The following is a 21,465-nucleotide window of genomic DNA, read 5'->3' on the forward strand; positions in this document are numbered from 1 at the left end:
CAGAGAAGTGAAAATAATTTCTTTTAGCTATTGTTCTCCTTGTATCAGGTTTGATCCAGCTCCATTTGCATCAGCCTCGGTTAAGTCTCAGAAACACGTCTGTGTCTGTGCAGCTTGTTTTATTACAGCCTCGCTAATGAGGATAATTGGGGGGGAATCGGCTCCTGATTGACACACACACACACACACACACACCTGCATCATTCCGTTTTCAAATTGGCTTTAATGTTTTCAGATTCCCGCCTCTCTCTCTCTCTCTCTCTCTCTCTCTCTCTCTCTCTCTGAGGCGGAGTTTATCCCCTCTGCTCACCGCGAGGACTCTGTGCACTTGACAGTCGCAGCTCGCGCGCGTGAGGGAGAGGACACCCGTGTCGTTCCCACGCAGAGCTCCACCAAAAGCGACGTGTAGGGGCACTAGTATACACGCAGCATCTCTGCCTCCTTTACTTTCTCGCATTTATTTATTTATTTTATTTTTAATTTTTATTTATTATCCTCTCATCGGGTGCGATCAGACCTGACGCCTCTAACCGGAGAGATCCGTGGCGAGTAGCTGACAGTGTTGGAGGATACTGACCGTGTAGTGGAGTGGAGTTAGCCTGGTGTGCAAGTAAGTGGGTGCATATAGCCGGTGGTAGTTGTGGGAGTGTTGTCTTAATACCAGTAAAGGGGGCTGTTGTGTGTTTTCTCTGTTGTGCATCTTCATCATGTTGATTGTCAGTAGCCTACAGGCCTATACTGCATTTAAACCGGACAGCCACACACAACTGAAGGCTGTGCAAGGCAACTTTGTCAGACCTGATTGTCTAAATAGTGTAGACCCACAATATTGGGTCTTTTTTTTTTTTAAGGCAACAGCATCTCCTGAAAAATGATGTGTGAATATTGATGAATGGTTTTGATATGGTTGCAATAAGAAGAGGGTTAAGGTGTCTGACCTGGAGCTGATGCAGTGACGCTGTGCAAAGCGAAACACAGTAATTCCAGCCCTGGTGATACTTCACTTTACACTTTTTTCACACTAATTATTCAGTTAAAAGTTGAATATGGTGGTGACAGTGTGGGGCAGCTACTGGGCCTAGTAGGCTGTGATGACCTGTGTGTGTGACAAACTCGTCATGGAGGCCAGTAGTCAGTGTTGCAACTTCATTTCACATCCAGTCTGTAGATAAATATAAAAGGTTGTTTCATGCTGAGCAGTTACACTGCTCTCTCTTTCTTTCTCTTTCTCCGCGCGCGCGTGTGTGTGTGTTTGCGTGTGTGTGTGAGGGGGCTCTCAGTGCAATGTGACCACAGGCAGGCAGGCTTCTCTCTCTCTCTCTCTCTCTCTCTCTCTCTCTCTCTCTCTCCCTCCATCCTGTCTATTCTCTCTCTGTTTGTATCGGAGAGGCGGCCCCTTTAAGAGACGACGGGTTAGTTTGTGTCTTTGGTTATCTAGCTGTATGAGTTTTAATTTCATAAAGCTAGAGAACCGAAAGTACGAACTGACGCCGAACACTTCGGAGACCCGGGGGTCCTTCTCTGGGGGAAGAGGAGGAGAGGATGCCGGGCAGCAGCAGCTGGAGGAGGAGGAGGAGGAGGAAGCAGGAGGAACGGATGCTGAGGGAGGCTGAGCTCCGCTGCCGCCGCCGATGAGGAGAAGTGGTGGTGGTGGTGGAGGGGGTGATGGGGGGAGGTATAAGGGGGTCCGCTGAGCATGAACAGTTCTCTCCTCTCATTGCATAGGTGTTGGCACGTTCACAGGAGCCACCTGCGTGTCTGCGAGGGCGTGAATGTTGCTGCTGCTTTATTTTGTATTTTCTTCCCTGCATGGGCTCGTGGGTTCGGGCATCGCCGTGATGCTGCTGCTGGGCCCGATTGAGGATCAATAAATCGGCTTTTCGTTCAACTTTAGGGCACAGGGGGAGCGTGTTGCATGTTGGGATATCATAGGCTACTAAAAAAAATCCACAACGCATGGCTGTTGTGTAGTTGCCATAACTGTGTGGGTGTATAACAGCAATATCTTGAGGGGTGAGACAGAAATAGTTAAAGGGTTCAGGCGATTGGTCGATTCAGGAGTCACGTGACGGTGTTGGCAGCAGCATCAGCATCAGCAGCAGCACCACCACCAGATCGCTTTCTAAGATCTCACATGTAGGTTATGGCGATTTTTTTTGTGGGCCTGGAAGTTGGTGTGGCGTTCACTGAAGCCAGCTGTTACACTGTGTGAATTTATGGTGCAGAGCTGCATTCACTGCACGTTCAGACAGCCCGACTCCTCTCATGCTCTGAGTGTGTTTCCTCTATGAGTGCTGAAGGCTAAGTGATGTCCCCTGACTGTAATTAACATGACATTAGGAGTGTAATGTATAATTGGATGCACGTGTATATTGCTTGGTGCAGGGTGAAGCCTCGGTGGAGCACAGGGAGACAGCACAGGACCGAGCTACTGCCAGCTAACATCCCCGATAACAACCAGAGACACTGTTTCTCCATCATCTGACTGTCACATAGTGTGAGCTGTTTGCCTCTTTGCTACCCAACCAGAACCTTTAGGGTACAACACATCAACAACATGGTGCACCAACAGTCACTCAAAGCAAAAGAGCTAGGGCTCGGGCTGCACATGACTATCTAGAGCCCCTATTTCCAACATGCTTTCATCACTGAAGATGAATCCGAGTCAGACATGGCAGATATGTTCAAATTTGTGTTTCTCTGGGTGGATTATTTTCATGTTCGCCTGCTAGATCAGAACAAAATAGGACATCGGCTCAGAGTTTGATCTATTCTTAGAGCAGAATCACCAAGCCTTGGAGATGACTGAATATCCCTGAAGTCCCAGCATGCTCTATTTAGACCATGACTGACAATATTTGATGTGCGCCGTTAAACAAGAGAGCTCAGATGGTGTGTGACTGCTGCATGTGTCTGCATGTGTTGACGTTTGCATGGAGTATAGCCGCTGGACAGTTTGAGCCGGTGTACGTACAGTTTGACCTCCATGTCCTCCATTTTAGAGTGATGCAAAGAAAAGCAGGGATTAAAATATTATGGGATTATATAATCTTTCTATCTTTCTGTTCAATCCCACAGATCTTTGTGATGTGTTTGATACCCTGTTTTTTATCCATATATAACATTTTTCACGTTCAATATTATATTGTAGTAGCTTAGCAACTGGGATGCTGCACAGATGAATCATGCTCTATACCTTCACTTTGTGGTATAGGTTTTCTCTAAACCTACTTAGTGCAGATTTTCCATGACCTTTTACATTTTGGGGTCTCCACAAATACTTTTATTAAGCATGATTTACCACCCGCACAACAGAAAATACATGTAACCTTGAAACAAAGCAAAAATAATGAGAAGTGCATGGGCAAAAACAGCACCTGTGAAGACAGTAAAACAAGTGCTGTTAGCTGCAAGGTCGACAAAAATGCATTTATTTCTCATTCGAACTTATCATTCATTGCATCATCTTGCAAGCTGCTTATTTACATCTCCAATATGTGACGTCATATTAAAATTAGAGCTTCGGCTGATTCTTCTTTTTGCTTTTGTCTTTAAAGGAAAATGCTGACAATGCTGACCCTAAAGTTTGTATCAACTCCGAGAGGAGACAAACTGCCACCAGACAGGACGCGGAGCTGCAGCCTTCCTGCAGGTAAATATTTAAAAACAAGGACACATGCATGAAGAACAACAGATTTGGTTCACTTTCACACGAGCAACAACCCGAGATTTTGCCAAGTGCACCAGCAGTTTGTTCATTCTGCCTAATATATTTTAGGCACGGCAGTAAGTCCACGGAGTTAAGAGAGAGGTTCAGGTCAAACTTGAAGATGCTGGAGGCTTGCAGATAGTTTTGTTTCGACAGTGTCATGACCAGAGATGTTGCAGCAATGCTGGTGGTTGATTGTTGTCCATATTTCCATGGAGTTGGTTGTGTGTGTGTGTGTGTGTGGGTGTGGAATAAAAAAGAAATACAGACTAAGCCTGAATTTTGAAATATTGAGGATTTTGTATTTTGCATCAGGAATGATTTTTAAAAGTGAGCAGCACTGCAGTAATCCCCACCGTCTTATTCAAACCAAAAGGGGCATTAAGAGGGACATTTACTGTCGTTTTTATTTGCGCACAGTGTAAATGTCAGTTTTATTCCATTCATGTATATATCAGAATATATACATATGGGGTGAAGGAGCAATAGACTGTAGCCTACAGCAACAGAGAGAATGTAAACGGTGGGAATTGAGCGAGTGAAGTAAGACCTCCATGTTGAATTCCATCATTCTTTTCTCCTTTGAAGTATTAACATTTTTTTTTACGTTGTACATCATCCCCATCCTCCTCACACACACACACACACACACACACCCAGTGACACACACACACACACACACACAGGGACACACACACCTCTTTCATTCTCATACATTCAGCGTTTTATCCCTTTAAACACTATGATCCTATTTGTCAGGTAGAGTGTGTGGTAGGTGCAGGGGAGGTGGCCGTGTAATCTTTGCTGCGGTTCTTTATCCCGTTAGGAGAGCGCAGGCGTAGGGCTCACCCAAGGTTTGGACCTGCTCATGTGGAAAGAGTGTTTGGGTGGCTCTGTCCTTTTTGCCCCTAATGCCTTGACGAACCACCCTCCCCTTGTCCAAAGTCTCCTGATTGTTGTGCGCCAAGTATCGATTTGCATAAAGGTATGGCACATGCATTATTCAGCATTAGGTTGAATAGCTTGAAAATACTGTAGTGTTAATGGCAAAAAGGGAAGATTACAGTAAGATGATCAGTTTGATGAGATGATTTTGGTTTCACCCCTGACATTTGAATTACTCTTCCGAGAAATAAAAACCCTCGCCAAAAATATATTAACTGACTTATTTCAACAAGATCGAAACAGAAACGTTCCCAGCGTTAAGGCTGTCAGTACGTTCCCTCCAATGCCCCCTTAAATAGCTGAGCATTAGGAATTAAACAATAAGTACATATTGTTAGAAAGGTCAAATCTTCATGGTTCCACAACCTTGAAGCTCAATAGAAAGCTCAGTTATTCAAATTTAGTATGGAGTTCTTTGAGTCGCCCAGATTTTCCCAAGCTTTATATTAGCATATGCAAGGACCGGCCTGTGCTGCTGTTTTCTAGAGTGGATGTAAATTATAACCTCAGTATTATACAGGCTGATAGGAGATAAATCTCTGCAGTAATGCATTGCAGCGAATGGGGGTGGGGTGGGGTGTGTTGTAGAGGGGTTGAAGAGTGTGTGTGTGTGTGTGTGTGTGTGTGTGTGTGTGTGTGTGTCTGTGTCTGTGTCTGTGTCTGTGTGTGAGGAACTGTACAATAGCCGGTGGCAGATGGGAGTACAGACTAATAGCACTCGCTAATAGTCATGCTAAACTCTCTTTTCAGTAGTTTTAGTTTCTCCAGATTTTCTGCCACATCCCTTGAAGTAAAAAAAAAAAAAAAAAAAGATTAAGCAGAAGATGCACCAGAATATAAATGTTCAGACATTTGCAGTACTGGTGAAATAGTTTTGCAAGCGTGCACACATCGTTTTAAAACAAATATTAACACAGAGAGATTATTAAGTCGAAATTTGCACTTGTGCGGTCCAAAAGGCTGAGGGGCTTCAGGCCTCACGAGCAGAGTGGAGATCTCTTTGGAATCCCTATGCAAACTAGGGCTTGAATAATGAGATGTATTTATGAAGGGCTGGGAAGGGGGTCCTGCTTTTGAAAGCCAGTAGGCCGGAGCCTGAATGGGATAGAGGGAGGAGGAAGGGGAGGTGGGGAGCGGTGGTGGGGGAGTCGGACAAGGGGGAACGGGTGTGTGTGTGTGTGGAGGGGGTACAGGGGCCCCCCAGCAGTCCCGGCCTCGGCTGAGGCAGCTGTGAAAAGGGGTCCCGTCTTTTTCCCACGCCCAGCAAGACGCGAAACACTGCCGCAGCTCGCTAGGGTCAAGTCCCATCGCTAATATATACACACATACATATACACCAATACACGCATGCACACACACATGGAGGGAGAGATGTGTGTGTAAAAGTTGTGCAAATTAACAAGCTGTCTGTGAAGCTCTGTGACATGTGGACACCTGCTATTCTCCCAGAATGCTTTGCACTCTCATCAGGGGCCACTGGGTTTGATGGGACAACAATTAGGTCATAACTTCAACTTGAACTTAAAATTCTGTGAGGGACTGAAAAGAAGAAGAGGGTGTATTATTCTTTATTATTATTTCTCTTTTTGTATTTTGAATTTTAAAAAAAAAAGGTTTAGCTACATACCGCTCTCTTTTTTTTTTCATTTATTTAAAATGATCACATTTAAAATAATTTCATTTGTTCTAATTTGGAGTACACTTATTTTGTATTTTTTTTGTTATGATAATGTTAATTTTGGAGACATTTTGGAGAAACAGGGATATTTTACTGCAGTGTTGACGTGTCCATTCACTCAAACTGTGGAGACAAACTTGGCCTTGTGCTTGATCCAAGACCCTAACTGTCAACTTGGCATTGTCTGCTTCCAGGCTTACACACATGCACGCACGCACACTAACTCGCACACAGCTCGCTTTAGGGACACACACACACACACACAAAAGAAAAATTTAAACATGAAACGGAGGAGGGTTGGAGGAAGATATGGCAACTATAGAGGAATGTTTTGCAGCTGAACCCTCAGTGTGACCTCCTGTCTTTGTCTAAATAAAAAACGTGAGCAGCTTAAAGAGAGTAACGTTTTAGACACTGAATACTGATCACTTTTTTCTTTTTCTTTTTTTTTTTCGGATCAAAAAAATTAAGTGCAACAATAATGAGGTAAAGAAAACCAAAGAAAGGCAAAAGCGTCACACGTTTGTTGAGTTTCTTTGCTTCAAGCCTGTCGCTCGAATGCATATATCCAAATTCCGTATTTGTGTTTGTGCTGAAGAGCCTCGTGCGGTTTTTCCGAGATGTCGTCCATGTCAGCAGCTGCTCTTTCAGCACCTTCCCCAAGAAGCTGGTGTCACACCCATTCCTTCCCTCCATCTCCCTCTAGATACTGGCACACCAATCAAAAAACGTTGCAGCGCTCAGTTCCCTCCCCGCTCCCCTCCGTCGCTGTGTCCGAGCTACACAGAGCGGTGTCACACTAATTCAGTTCCCCCTGCCTGCTTGAGCTCCCAGCTTTAATTCCACACAGTGAAAGACGACGCCTACTATCTTCCTGAGTATATTAGCAGGCATCCTCTCTCTCTCTCTCTTTCTCTCTCTCTCTTGCTTTTGCTCCGACTCCCCTCTCCCTTCTTTCTCCTGCCTGTCCCACCTTCTCTATCTCTTTCTCCCTTCCTTGTTATCATGTTCCCTCCTATTCAGATGAGTTTCAAATAGAGAGGGAGACCCTTCTAATTAGCTCTGTAAAGATGCTTTGTCGTGGTCAGTGTGGCCACCAGTGTGTGCATTGAGAGGGGATGTGTGACAGCTAGTGTTAGCATTGAGAAAGTGTGTATGGGCCCTTAATGAGGTTTGTTAGCTGAGTGTGTATCCTGCTGTTTGAATACACCCTCAGCAGCCTTTGAAGGAACAGAGATGAAGAGAGCGAAGGAGGAGAGAGGAGTCTTTGAGCGAGGCAGGTTGCAGAATGCAGATGATGCATTATGCTCAATGTGGTTTCCATTTGAACAGCAGATGAGAGGAGAATAATGCTTTACTTGCATGTTGTTTGTGAAAACTGTGGGAAATATACGGGGGTCATCATGCTCATCAGACACCAGGGAGTGGGGTGGCGGAGGGGGTCTCCACATCTCAGACATTTAGTCCTTCAGTGGATTTATTCTCGTCAGATGTTAAGTTGAGAAACTGAAGGGAGGAAATATTAGCTTAGACTTCATCTACTGGTTTAGCATCGATGTTAGTGATCGTTGCTGGAAGAGACTTTTGGAAACAGTTTTCTGATGAATGGGAGGCCAGGTGCAGAGAGAGACCGGTTCAGTTCATCATTCGCAGTTACGATTAAAGGGGCAGGTAAAGGAGTAGGAGAGAAGAGCGCCTGTCAGAAATCATTACCGTGCAGCTTAAGTATTAGGAAACTGAATATCTGTTAGAGTTTTATTTTTCCCTTCATGGTCTAAAAAAAATAAGGGTTTGTGTCGTTTATTTGGCGTAAGGGCAGTGAATTGATGACGGCTAATTTTTAAAATGTAGGCAAAAGTCAGAAAAGAGGTGGCGATGGTGCAAGAAAGAGGGAGATTAGAGATGGCCCTAAACAGATGAGAGCTGGAGGTGGAAAGTAGATGGAAAGAGAGAGAGAGAGAGAGGGAGGGAGGAAAAAAATTGGTTGGGAAATGAGGGATTGTATGGTGCCAAAGAGCCAACCTGCTGGGCCTGCCTGCTGCCTCAGAGATTGTAAACTGTCACTCAGGATGCAGACAGACAAGCAAGACAGACATCATTTGTCCATATTACCCTCTACTATTGAACTGTCGTCCATGCAGCCCCCTCCCCTCCATGCTCCCTTTACTTTTTCTATCATTCACTCTATTGCGAGGCGATTCTTTTTTTTTGGGGGGGGGGGGGGGGGGGGCTTGTGCACATGCATGTATATGAACACCCTAATCTATTTCCTCTATCTTCCTCCTCTCGCTACTTTCTCCCTGTGTTGATGAAATGAGTCAGCTCGCAGTATATACTCTCCCCTCTCATTGTTCGATGGTTCGTTGCCTCTCCATAGGAGGTAGAGAGTGTTTGGGCTCTTTCCCCTGTTTTACCAGTTTACCAGTGTAATCCTTTACGCCGCCACAATGAGCTCTCACGCCAGCCACAGGATTCTATTAGGCTCCTAGAGAGACACAGGATCTCCATAAACATCTCCCAGCTACGCCAGCACCCCTCACGCCCCAACCCCCTGCCACCTATACCACCTCAAACACAACCAACCCCGAGAGTTACCTTTATACATTTTAAGCAGAAACTCCTTTTGTTTTACTTGTCTGGAAAGGGGAAGGCAGAATAAAAGCTTATAGACTTACATTACCGATAGCTTGTTAGCGCTGTCAGCTTCACTCCCAAACAGACTCCCAAAACAGTGTTCCTTTACAACCGCAGTGTATATAACAAGCAACTGTGAACAAGAAAAAGCTTGTTATATGGTCTTTGGAGGTACGTTAAAGATGTTTTAAAAAATGCTGAATTCACTGGAGGATGTGATTCCTTACTTTTCCTGCTGCAAACATGAGGCCATTAAAGTCTGCAGGAACTGTATATATAACTCTCACAACCTGCCTCTGTACGTGTGTTTCACTGAAACCTTTGAAATGTGCACAAGCAGCGGTGCATTTTGGTGTCTCATTTCCAATACTTCATCTTCAAAAGGAGAAGTTGAACATGATTATCAGGCAGCGACAGTGAGAAAATCCGGCTGCTCTTACAGACTGTTGCTAATATGTCACCTCTTTCGTCCATACATGTCAAGCCTCTTTTTTTTCCTCCTCCCTTGTTAGTGCGTTGCCTTCAATGGTTGTGACGCTGTGAGAGACAGACGGGAAGCTGTGAGGGGGGTGGAGAGGGGTAGAGGGGTAAAAAGTTCACAGGCTGGACTCAGTGCAATTCTATATGGTCAGGAACAGGTATCATGGATTTACATGGGTCAATGTCTCATTCAAGAATTATTTGCAACAATTTAAAACTTTTTATACATTAGCATGGCTCAGTCTTTTTCTAGGGAAGAAACAGTTTTACTAACATAAATTCAAAAAACTGTTTTCTGTCCAGGCTCCATAGCTTCATCTCAATTCACCTAAATTACCCAAACACAGACAGCTTGCTCCGCATATTAACCAACCAGAGATGGGAGCTGAATCACTGGCGCTTATTAAGTACTCTACTGTAACACTAAAGAGCTAACTTAAGAATTATAAAATATCAATCGTGTATAAATATTTTATTTTGTGTGCATGATTCTAGTGTGCTTCAAGATTTAAGCTAAATTTAAAGTTTTGATGCCACTTTGTGTGCTTCAGGAATATTTTGATTAACCATCTGTATTTTTGTTTTATTTATTCAATACATCAGTGTAATTACTCCAGTAGCAGCGAATTGGCTCATTTTAAACTGCTGACCAGTGGCCAAATGTTAAATTAGTCATTAAGAGTAACAACATGTAAAACCAAGCCAGACGATGCAGTCAGATCTAGATGAACCATCTGCTGCGCTGCACAGGCCGACGGTGAAGAACTTGTTAAAGGTTGGAGACGTCTCCGCTGAACATTATTTCACATTTTGTAAATACTGAAGGCCACGGCATGTCTCACATTGCTGCAGTGTGTTTGTATGAATCTCTGTTTTGTTCCTCAAGTCCAAAGCCATGGGTCACAGCCCCCACCCAGCCAACCCACCCACCCATACACAAACATATCCCTCTACCTCCTGTCCGTCTCTCTCCTCCTCCCATCTTGATAATGCAGCTCTTTTCTTTCCCTCTGGGTCGAGGGCTGCTCTGAACCAACATTGTCCCCTATGCCTGCTCTAGTGGGGGGCCCTATTGTCTGTGAAGGAATGGCGAGTTAACACCCATGTCTGAACCCTCTCAATGGGGGCATTGTGTCTGAATCTTCCTCCGGCTCACCCAGTCTCACCCCACGTTTACTCCTCTGCACAGGCTAAGCTAGGGGCTACTCCGGGTGCTCCCCTATTATATGCTGAAAAACATGCACATAACAGCAAACTCAGATTCACCCACAGATCGTCCCATAACTGAACTCGAACCATTTTAACTCTCCATTGTCTGTGTCTTGTTAATTTTCCAGCAGGCCACATAGAGCTGAACATGTATTTGCTGCTGGTTTTGACACAAACAGGGGCCAGGGGGTGTGCTGGTCGCTGAATGAGGCCGCTGCAATTCATTTTTTCGTATAGAAAAGAACAAAGCCACACATAAAGAACCATATTGTATTAGCATGATAACAGGACTCGGAGTGTTTTCACATTATTTGAAGGAATTCCTGCAGACAAATGATGTTTAGGATCAGAATAGTTATAATGCTCATTGTTTTATTTAGGTCAGTCATTAGGATTGGTAAAAAAAAAATTTTTTTACATAACATAATGATGTGAAATAGATAGTATGCCTATCTAGGTTGTGTGTAATGACTTGAATGTGAATGGTTTATATTACTGTAATTTTAAAATATGAACAGAGACAGATTTGTCTGTGTTTCACACAGTATGCTGAGCGTTTTTATTTGTGCCTGTATAGCAGCGAGCGCCTTGGGGCAGGTTGCAAAAGAGCAAGTTGGCGTTTTCTTCCCACATATTTTTAATCAAAGTGCGAGTGTTTACATTTGCATTTGCATTGAGCAGAGGGATGCTGAATGCCAAAGGTGAGATTTTGAAAAACACTTTCTGTTTTTCCTTTTTCAGAGAGAAACAAGGGTGGGTGGTTGGAAGGCTGGATAAAGGCTGGTAGATGACTGAACTCAGAGACCCGGCGCTGCTCATCATCATTGCCATGGGCTCTCGTCTTCCTCCTCTCCTCCTGTGGCCCGTACCTCCATCCAAGGGTCCAGCAGAGCCAGTGAAGCCCAGGTGGGGGGCTAGTGAGTGGGCTGGGAAGGATGGAGAAGGTCCCTGAAGGCTAAGAAGCACCTCTGGAGCTACCGTCATGTAGGAAAAATCAATATGAAACACAGAGCCTGCCCAGCTCTGAGTGGGGTTTCCTGTGTTAGTCTGTGGCCTAGGGGCCCGCAGACCTCCAAAGGACAGGCCCTGCGTGGCCCTCAGCTGCAGCCCTGGCTCCTAAGACTGGACCTCAAGTCCCGATCTCTACTGGCTGTGTGTGGTTCTGCTGAAGGGGATCTCTCCCCAAATAATACCCAATACCCAGAATGCTGAAAGACCGCCGAGAGGGATATTCCTTTCTCTTGATTTTTTTTTCCTTCATAAGATTGACATATCCCCCACCTTCTGCCTCTGGCTGTTTAAAAACCAGTATGGGAGTTCTGCTTTTGACTCACTCTCCATCTTCAACTCACCCGTTGTTTATTCCCCAACCAGTTTTTACATTTGACAAAGAGGCAGTGCTATCTTTATTTTCTCCTCCTCTTCTGGTTTGCTGTTACTATGGTGAGCCGTAGACATGTGTCTGTTCAAACCAGGAACACTGGCACATGAACATCTTTTTTTTTTCCCTCCATGACGTCTATTATTCAATTCCAGACTGATTAAAAAAAAAAAAAAAGCTGGGTGAACAGCGCAGAGGGCTGAAGATGACAGAGCACCGAGACCTTCCCACCTCATAGTGGAAATGGTAAAATGGCAAGTATCTCTCTTCAGCACTCCACTTTTTCTGCTCTATGAACAACTCTCACCATGCTCTCATTACCTCATACATTGCCTAAAGAGTGAAAGTGTGTGTGTGTGTGTGTGTGTGTGTGTGTGTGTGTGTGTGTGTGTGTGTGTGTGTGTGTGTGTGTGTGTGTGTGTGTGTGTGTGTGTGTGTGTGTGTGTGTGTGTGTGTGTGTTTGGTCAGAGGGGATGATTTTAGGTTGATGAGCACTGCTGTAAAAGAGATTTTTATTTCCTACTTGAAGAAATGTTTGGAAGTTAAAAAGTTAATTTAAGTCAATTGATCCATATCTGAATCATATGAGACAGGCACCCTTTATATTACGTGCTACAGAGGGCTCTGCTGTTGTGTATGAATGGACTGTATGCTTGGCCTTGAGAGTGTTTGCCAGCGAGCAGCAGCAGTGTGCACCCACAGCTCCCAAAGTGCTGCCGTCGTCACAGTAATGCAGTGTGGTTGTTTCAATCCAGATGGGCACAGCTTCAGACAAAATGGCCGCCAGTCTTTCCCTCTGCCAAAGATGGCGGGCGTACCTCTGTCTTCTGCCATCTGTGCATCCGTTAGCTGTTATCGAATGCAAATCGAGGCTAATTGCATTTGCATAACCTACAACCGTCATGTCGTTGGCATGTGCTGATAATTGCTCCTATGAATGCGGCGTAGCGGCGGACAAGCAGCTCTGAAGTAATGTTTTAAAGGCACATTCGGTGCCGTTTGTTTTTCTCTTGAGGTGCGAGCATTCGCGCCCTGAGATGTGTTTGATAGGTGTTCGGTGCGTGCGAGATCAAGAGTCTGGACCCACTGTGCCATATGGTGTGTGCATGTTCGCATGTGATTCCCTCGCATGCAAATGTGATACTGTACAAAAGACTAAGCCGAGGCTTTCTTTAATCAGATAGCGCTCTGTCACGCATGCACACTCACAGTTTTTTACACACAGACATACATAATGCACCGATGAAAGCATTAAGCAAACAGAGGAGCTCAGACACGCACACAGACTCTAATTAAGAAGGGGTCCATAGGCCCAACAAACTCCAGACAGACAGACCATAATAGTCTCATTTTCATGCACACGGGTGTCTGGTTACCATGGCACTGAACAAATCGTTGGGGTGGGGTGGGTTGGGGGGGGGGCTGATTTTGGCAGAAAAGGGCTGCACATTAAACATAGAAATAGGCGGTATCACAAAGATTGCAGACTAGAGAACACTGGACTGCAGCTTTGAAGTGTCACGTATTGCTGCTTCCCAAGAACCGAACTGCTTCTCCTCTATTTGCCACTTTGGAAAAGCATTGAATGAAAAAAAAAATTCAACCCCCCCCCCCCCCAACCCTGATCTCGTAACTTGGTATAATGGCAGCGTTCTGAGGTGTTTATGTAGCCAGCAGGATCGAGGCGGTGCAGAAATGAATATCTCACGTTTCTGCATTTCGGCAGTGCGTCGTTTTGTGGTCACGTTTGATTGAACAGGTCTTGTTTTTTTTCTCTCTCTCTCTCTCTCTCTCTCTCTTTTTTTTTGAGGGGCGGCGTTAATTCATGCAACGAGAGTCGTCTGAGCAGCTGAGTAACAATGCAGCGTTCGTATTTGCATTCGCCCATCAAGGCAGCTGCTGTGCTGTACAGTTAGGTATACTGTGGGCAGCAAAATGGCGGTCACGCGAATCATAGGGTCTGTCTGCTGGTCGTGGGAGCTGAGGAGAGGGGAGATGGGGAGGGGGGGTGAGGAGAGAGGGAGGGTTAGGATTTTGGGCGTCTGGTTCGAGAGAGCGAGAGAGGGTTGCAGGGTCTAGACTGTGGGGTGGGGGGTCGTTCAGGAGGGGAAGATGGAGTGGAGGGGTGTTAGTGGAGAGGTTATTATTTGAGAAGGGGGGGCGGGGGGGGGGCGTCTGGTTTTAAGAAGAACCATTAATGAGGGGCTGGAGGGGAGGGGGGGTTAGTTTGTCTGCATTTGTGAACATGTGTCTGTGTCTCGGCCATTTGCATAGAATGATCAGGGCGTCCATATGCTGTGCAGCGAGGCAAATTCAGTCACAGCCTCTTGCACGCCTCCCCAGCCCCCCCCCCCACCAAACCCCCCACCATCACCACCACCACCACCTCACATGATCTGAACGCCGCCGAGTGCGGCATCCGTCCACATCTGACAGTCACATTATCTGTCGGAGAGCAGGATGCGCGCTCTACCCCATTTCTCGCAATAACACATAAACGCCCCGGCTATACTGAAGCCTCGTGTGAGCAGCATCACTGGTTCTTCTCCTGGCGCCGGCCAATGAGGAGCCGCCGAGCTGCTTTTGGCCAGTGACAAATGGTAAAGAATCAGGAAGAGGAAGGAAAGGCGAGGGGAGTCATGAGTTTTACCCTTGATGTGCCGGGAGGGAAAGAGAATCAACAACACAGCTTCAGCTTCGCGAGCAGGAAAGCAAAGGATAGCTGTAAGAGGAGGAATGACATCACATGAGAGCATTATTTCATGACCAAGACGTGGTTTTCCACACACAGCACAATAGGAACGCACAAAAATAGGAAATAAAGCAGTTTATCACAAACAAAAATTCGACCGTATTCGGTTTTCTTTGTGCGGCGGTGACACGTGGGGTCGTAGGATATTTACAGATTCATTTGAGGAGGAGGACGGAAAAGAAAGAGCCACCGCACCACTATAAAAGAGGATAAAGTCATGATGTCAGTAGTGGTCGTCGTGAGTGAGGCCCCCCCCCCCCCCCCCAAAAAAAAAAAAAGTCTCAGACAGCCAGACACAATGCAAATCTCCATAATGTCTCGTATGAATACTGCTCAGCTGAAAGTGTGATCGTCTCTGTGCTGGAGGTCTGCGCTCGGAGCGTGGGAATGTGAGGAGAATATATGCAGAGCAGCCGGGCAGTGGCGAGACGGCCCTGCTAGCATGAATGCGGGTGTAGCAGGTGAAAGAGGACCCTAGAGTTCATGGGTCAAGGCCAGTGGAGGGGGCTGTCTGGCTCATGAGTGTGTGAGTAGGGCCACTTTAGTCGTCATCTGGGTCTTGCTGGATGCTAATGAAGTTGCCAGGCTGTTTGATAAGCACTGCTATCTATTGTTAGCTGAGTCTGGTTGCTCAGAGAGGACTAGACCGGGTGTTGTAGACTTGGACAAGAGCTCCTTCATCATGTTGTAGTCGCAGCAGAGTGGAAGACAGGCAGGCAGACAGGCAGCCTAAAGTCAGACCTCCCCTGCTGAAAAGTGTGATTGTGTTGTCTGGAAGCCTTTTCTCCCCACATCTCTGCTTTCTGTGACATTTCTTCTCTGAGTGACACATTGGTCTCAGGCTCTCCAGTGTGGTGCCTGTCTTTGTTTCTTTTTAGATTGATGGCAGCTTTGTACAAGAGCTCCACATTTCCATGCTGGAGTTTTAGCCACTGTGATTCCTGTCAAATCAAACTGGGAAACCGTATTAATGGTTTTGTCAAAACTTTTAAGATCTCTGTCATCTCAAAGGATTCATCTGCTGATATTCTATCTTTTACTTCTTGTCAACAAATCCCATGAAAAGACCAAAGCCAACACTGAATTGATCATTTGCATTGACAAAACTCTATATGATGAAACATCTGTGGGCAAAACTTAATTTAAAAGTCTTATATCCTGCAGATGGAAGATTATCCAGGCCACAAGTCTCATTAGTTTATAGTACCTTCAGCTCTTCTTAATTTCTTTAATCAAGCAGTCAGCTGTCAGACTTATATCGACTGTAACTTCTATCCCAAATTTTCTGATATGCTAATATCATGAGCAAATCTAGTAAAAAGATCTTATAGTTTATAGATCTATCTTTTATTTCAATCTTTCGGTTTTGATATGGCATGTCTATGTGTTTTAAATTATTAATTAAATTAGCTTAAATAGTATCGGAATGATTTATTATTGAGTTACTAATTTGTTTCATTAGCATATTCACCTTTCTAATGTTTCCGTGGAAGCAGAGTGGTTTCTGGGGATTGTTCGCATCCTTTCTGGGTCATGATACAAATAAGTCAGTCTAATCGTATTCAACCTTTCCTGTTTTATCTTGTTCTTCTGCGCCTTAAACTCGATCTTCCTCAAACTATTTAAAAACACTCAATGAGCCGCGCTGTCGCAGTGATGCTCCGTAACTACAATGAACATGGGCACTATTATTATGTTAGCCATACATGCTCATTGTTCTGCTGTTGTGGTGACACGTTACAGAGCATCAAAGGTGTGTTAATCCATGACTGAAAATAGTCCCCAACAAAATACTGTGTTTATAGCTGTTTTAGTATCATTTCATAGAAAATATAGTGCCCAGGTGTTTCATGAAATCACAGTGTCTTTCTAGACAAAAGCATGTGCAGTGACACAGACAGTGGCAATATGCCAATATAGAAATATATAGAATAACGCCAGTCATAGTATTCCTAATATTTCAACAGCATATTTCATAAAACTGTATCCATTTCTATCCATCAATCTGTAGTCATAATTTCTTCTGCATGCGTAAAGGTGCATTACTTATGGTATCCCTTTAAGAGAGAAAGCATTACCTCATCAGGAGCCGTGTAAAGGAAGGAAGTGAGTGAATGGGTGAAGGAGCGCAGTGCTAACTCTCTCCACTCCTTTATGCTTGTGGGTGCAGGCTTCATTAGCTCCACAGAAAGGGACAGCTCCCTCCAAGTCCCCTCAATAGACCCATAGACCTGTCTCACTGGCACAGGCTCTGGCGCGGTAGGGAGGGTGTGTGTGTGTGTGTGTGTGTGTGTGTGTGTGTGTATGAAAGCGTGTGTGTGTGTGTGTGTGTGTGTGTGTGTGTGTGTGTGTGTGTGTGTGTGTGTATGTGAGTGTGTGTGTTTGCGCCTGTGCTTGTGTGTTTGTATGCGTGTTCCCAAACCATTCACACACCACCAGGCCTCATAGTTTCTCACTCATGCCTAAAGGAAGCCTGGCATTGACACTTTTTTGAGACTCACATCTTTCTCGCACCCTCTTTGTCCCTCATTCTCTCGTTTTCTCTCACATGCTCTCCATTATTCTCCATTTCACAATTTTTACACAAGGTGTTTTGTCTTTCGGTCACTTTATTCCCTCTCGGTGTCTCTGATTTCTCGGAGCCTTTCAGTGAACGGCCATATGTTATACACGACTCTGACTTCCGCACACTTAACAGATTTCGTTTTTTTAGATTGTTGTTTCTGCCTTTAAGTTACTTCTCCTCATCTTCCTCTAAATTACTGAAAACCACTTTTAGAGAAAATAACTCTGACCCACACTCAAGATTAAATACCTGCTCTAAGAATAACTTGCAACTAAAAATGATCTTTCCCATTATTTAAAGACTACAATTTTCACACAATGAATAATTGACATTGGCACTTGCATTTTCAATGATTACACAGCAAATGTTTGACAGCTGACTCATGTTACATGTTTTCACTCACATAAGTGAGATACTGGGTTATTTTTAGATTCATCTACGTGTCGTATAAATGGTAAAATGTATTTTTGACCAAAACTGTTTCCTCCATAATCAAACAAATTTGAGCAATTTTCTTTCATATATTGTTTTGGAGAAACATGAACTATCTCGCAAGACTGAGACTAACTATGACAGAACATTTTTTCCATGAATTAATGCCCATACTGACATCCAAACTATAGACGCAGAGATGCAGCTGAGACGCTGTAAGGCGCCCATCCCTCATAAAATTCTCCTACTGTTTCCCATCAGGCAGTGTGCACAGGCAGCTACTCGGGGTCCTCGTCTAGCGAGGGGGAGGAGACATATAGGCAAAGGTGCAGGAAGGTGGCGGGCTAGCAGAGATGATTAGCATGGGCAACCGCCGCCTCTTCCTCGGCTCATTGTTGCAGAGCTGCATTAATGAGCCCGGTGTGCATCAGACACTCGCTAATCAGCACTTGTCATTGGCTTGTACAATGAAATTAGGGAACGAGGCTTCCTCTTATATCATACAATTATTTTGTCAACTCAAGGTTAAAGCAGAGAGAGGCCTTGTTTTTGTGGATAGGTGGCGTATACCTGCTGGTGATTAACTGTTTTTGTTAATTACCGTTTTTTTCCAGTTGAGTCCAGGTCACATCTCTGTGGGTTCAAAACTGCAGTGAAAGTAGAGTGAGGAAAACTTTGTTCTACCCCTGGAGAAAAGCGAGCTCAGACTCAGAAATAGAAGCCTTGATGGTGACAAAGAGAGAGAGAGAGAGAGAGAGAGAGAGAGAGAGAGAGAAAGAGAGAGAGAGAGTGTCCTGGTTTGTGGTTCCAGAGGGATAGCGACACTTTCGCATTTCCCCTGCAAAATGAAATAGGATGAGCTCTTTTAACACACACACACACACACACATAAATATATACACAAACACACACACACACACACACGGACACCTTGTTCCCTCCTTCTAAGTGAGCCAGGACTAGATTCGTGCAGCTTTGTTGTTGAGGCAGCAGGAAACTTATTGCCCCAGATTTAAAGCAAACCTGCTTCCCACATGCAGCAGTTAACCATTAACACTCTTCACCTGAATTCAGCTCCAAACCATTTGAATCATAATTTCATCCTTGTGTTTATTTTTTTTCTGCTCTGCATCACTATATCAAATGTCCAGTAAATTGCATGTGTGCGTGTGTGTGCATGTGTGTGTAACAGACAGCCTGACCCCTGACCTCGCCCCACTGTGAAGCTTTCATTCGGGTTGGGGTGAGGGGTGGTGGTGGTGGTGGTGGGGTTGCCGTACACACACAGACACACACCCACACACTGTTGGCTCTATTGGTATAGCTGTCGCTCGGCCACCCATTCAGGGCTCAGTCACGGCCACTTAGAGCGCAGCAGACTCAGGGATTCAGGCGAGCTGTGATCCAATGACATGTATTTATAATGAGGGGGCTGCGGGGACGTCTTTGTTGGACGGACACAATGTCAGTATAAGAGTGTAAGTGTGTGTGTGTATGTGTGTGTGTCTTGGCGGGGGGCTGGGGGGGGGTTAAATACTCAAAGAAGGGAAATGGAGGGAGAGTCTGGTACACCCTCACACCCTCCTTATGGTTACAAATTCAGGTTTTTTCTGTATTTATTCCTCTTACTGTGGCAACTGTTGTGCCTTCTTGATCCGGGGGATAACCTCGTTACCATGAGAATATCATCTAAAGACTGACTTTGTCCAGTGCAGGAGAGGCAGAATATTTGTCGGACGGTTTAAGTGAACAAAGTTAAAAATCAGAGCGGGTTTAAGTCCTCTGAGGTTCACATCATTGACCTGATAGAACAGGATGATTTTCTTTCCGGACTTTCCCCGTCCAGCCTGCTGACCTGTTAGTGTTTCACCCACAGCAGAGATCCAGCCTTGTGAATAGACATAATACTGAAATGTTAAAGCTGTGTGGCTTGCAGGTCAAAACTTTAGACTTGACTCTATTTGCATCAATGTATGAAGTCAAGATTTGTCTCAAGTAAGTCAGAGTCTACAGCTTTGATAATAAATGCATTTAAACTGAGAGCATCAAAATAAAATAAAAATGTCACACAACTCCATCCAATCCAGTGCTTCATTCAGCCAACATTGCAGCGATCTCGCCCTCATTAAGGTGCCGTACGTACGTGGTTGTTTCCTGTTTGGAGCGAGTTGAGAGGAGTCGGCTTCGCGTGTGTTCTCAAAGTTAGAAAACCCACAAATCAGGGATGATATAGATTTATTTATGTGCAAGGGAAGAAGATCTGAGAGAGTCTGCTTTTCGCAAAGATATTAAAAATCCTACAGTTATTTTAGGATTATGAGACAGAGTGCAGAGTAGGGAGGCAGGAAAGAAAGAAAGTAGAGAGGGAACTGTGTGCCAAAAGAAGTCATGGTTGGACTCTGACCTCCTGTATCTGCGGGTCGTTCTCTGCCTCCAAACGTCACACCGTTGTATCGTTTTAAGGGGTTGCGGTAATCTTGTTAAGAGTCCCACCCTCACTCTTGCTTTCATTGGAATAGGAATCAAAATACATACATTTAAAGTACTGAACTGTGTAAGTTGCTCTCTCAGAGTGTGCAGACAGGACTGTGGGCTCTGCATACATTAGCCAGTTGATGGGACAGCGTGGGCAGAAGAGGAGCCCTGGAGAGCCCTACAGGCTCGGGAAGGCCCCTCATAATTGCCCAATGTCTGAAACACTGCATCTATCCAGGGACTGTAGTCTAGCTGTGATCTCCTCAATCATAACCCACCCTCCTCCTCCTCCTTCTCCTCCTCTTCCTCCTTCACACAACCCACACTCACCTTGATTTTCACTGTAATCAGTGCACCGTTGAAGAATTAATAGAAGTGAGAAAATGGCATGAACCCAGAATGAGTTTAGTTTTCATAAAAGGTTCGGCAGAATAATTAAAATATAAAATAATATAAAGGCAGTGGGTCTGTTTCATTTATGACCATGATTAAAGTCTGGACAAATTAGGATTAAATCCCTTATCTCTGCTAGTCAGATCCTAATCTTATTCAGTCATGACGGTGCAAAACCAGACAGCAGAAATGTGTGTGTGTGTGTCTTTTCCCTCAGGCACAATTGAGGGGGTCCCTTTTTGACTGTGTGTCCTCTTGATGCTCCAGACTTTAGAGGTCAGAGGTGGGCGAGCGTAGACTCAAACACAGACAGTTATTGGTAATCATGAGGAGGGAGTCCCGCCTCTATTTCCATCTCCACTGCCTTGCAACACCCCAACATTTTTTTTTTCTTGTCGAAAATTGCTGTGTCAGTAGCCTACTGTGACATGGCACACAGATAGGATTATCCCCCCTGAACGCTCAGGTGTAGTTACACCTCAGGCAGTGTCACTGTTCTTTATGATCATGGCTGTGAAAAAAAAGGACAATTTCATAATGTTTATTATTAAAACTACTATTCTGTGTCCTAGTTCTGTCATTAATTTCTTCTGTCTTCTTTCCTTGCAGTTTGATGATGCCATGGAAAGTTACTGCTTGGAGGACGTGAAGAACTTGAAGAAAAGGATCTGTGGCCTTTTTTGCAGATTTTTTTACTGTACAATTAACAGCGAGAGGCGAAACTCTGAATCTGAACCGAGTCCAAGAAAAAGACATTGACAAACAGACGGACAGAGATTTCTTTTTTTCACCATCTGTGCCTTGGAGTTTC

General features: G+C 44.8%; 1 long non-coding RNA gene across 1 annotated transcript; it reads left to right on the forward strand.

Annotated features, from left to right (window-relative positions):
• The first annotated feature begins 356 nt into the window (after positions 1 to 356).
• Positions 357 to 14,023, forward strand: LOC146971275 (uncharacterized). Its single transcript, XR_015038102.1, has 3 exons — positions 357 to 610; positions 3,558 to 3,652; positions 11,397 to 14,023. It is a non-coding gene; the product is annotated as an uncharacterized LOC146971275 (long non-coding RNA).
• The last annotated feature ends 7,442 nt before the right edge of the window (positions 14,024 to 21,465 follow it).

Source organism: Trachurus japonicus, chromosome 17 (assembly GCF_045865225.1).
Source record: "Trachurus japonicus isolate A0001 chromosome 17, Traja_1.0".
In the NCBI taxonomy this organism is placed as follows: domain Eukaryota; kingdom Metazoa; phylum Chordata; class Actinopteri; order Carangiformes; family Carangidae; genus Trachurus; species Trachurus japonicus.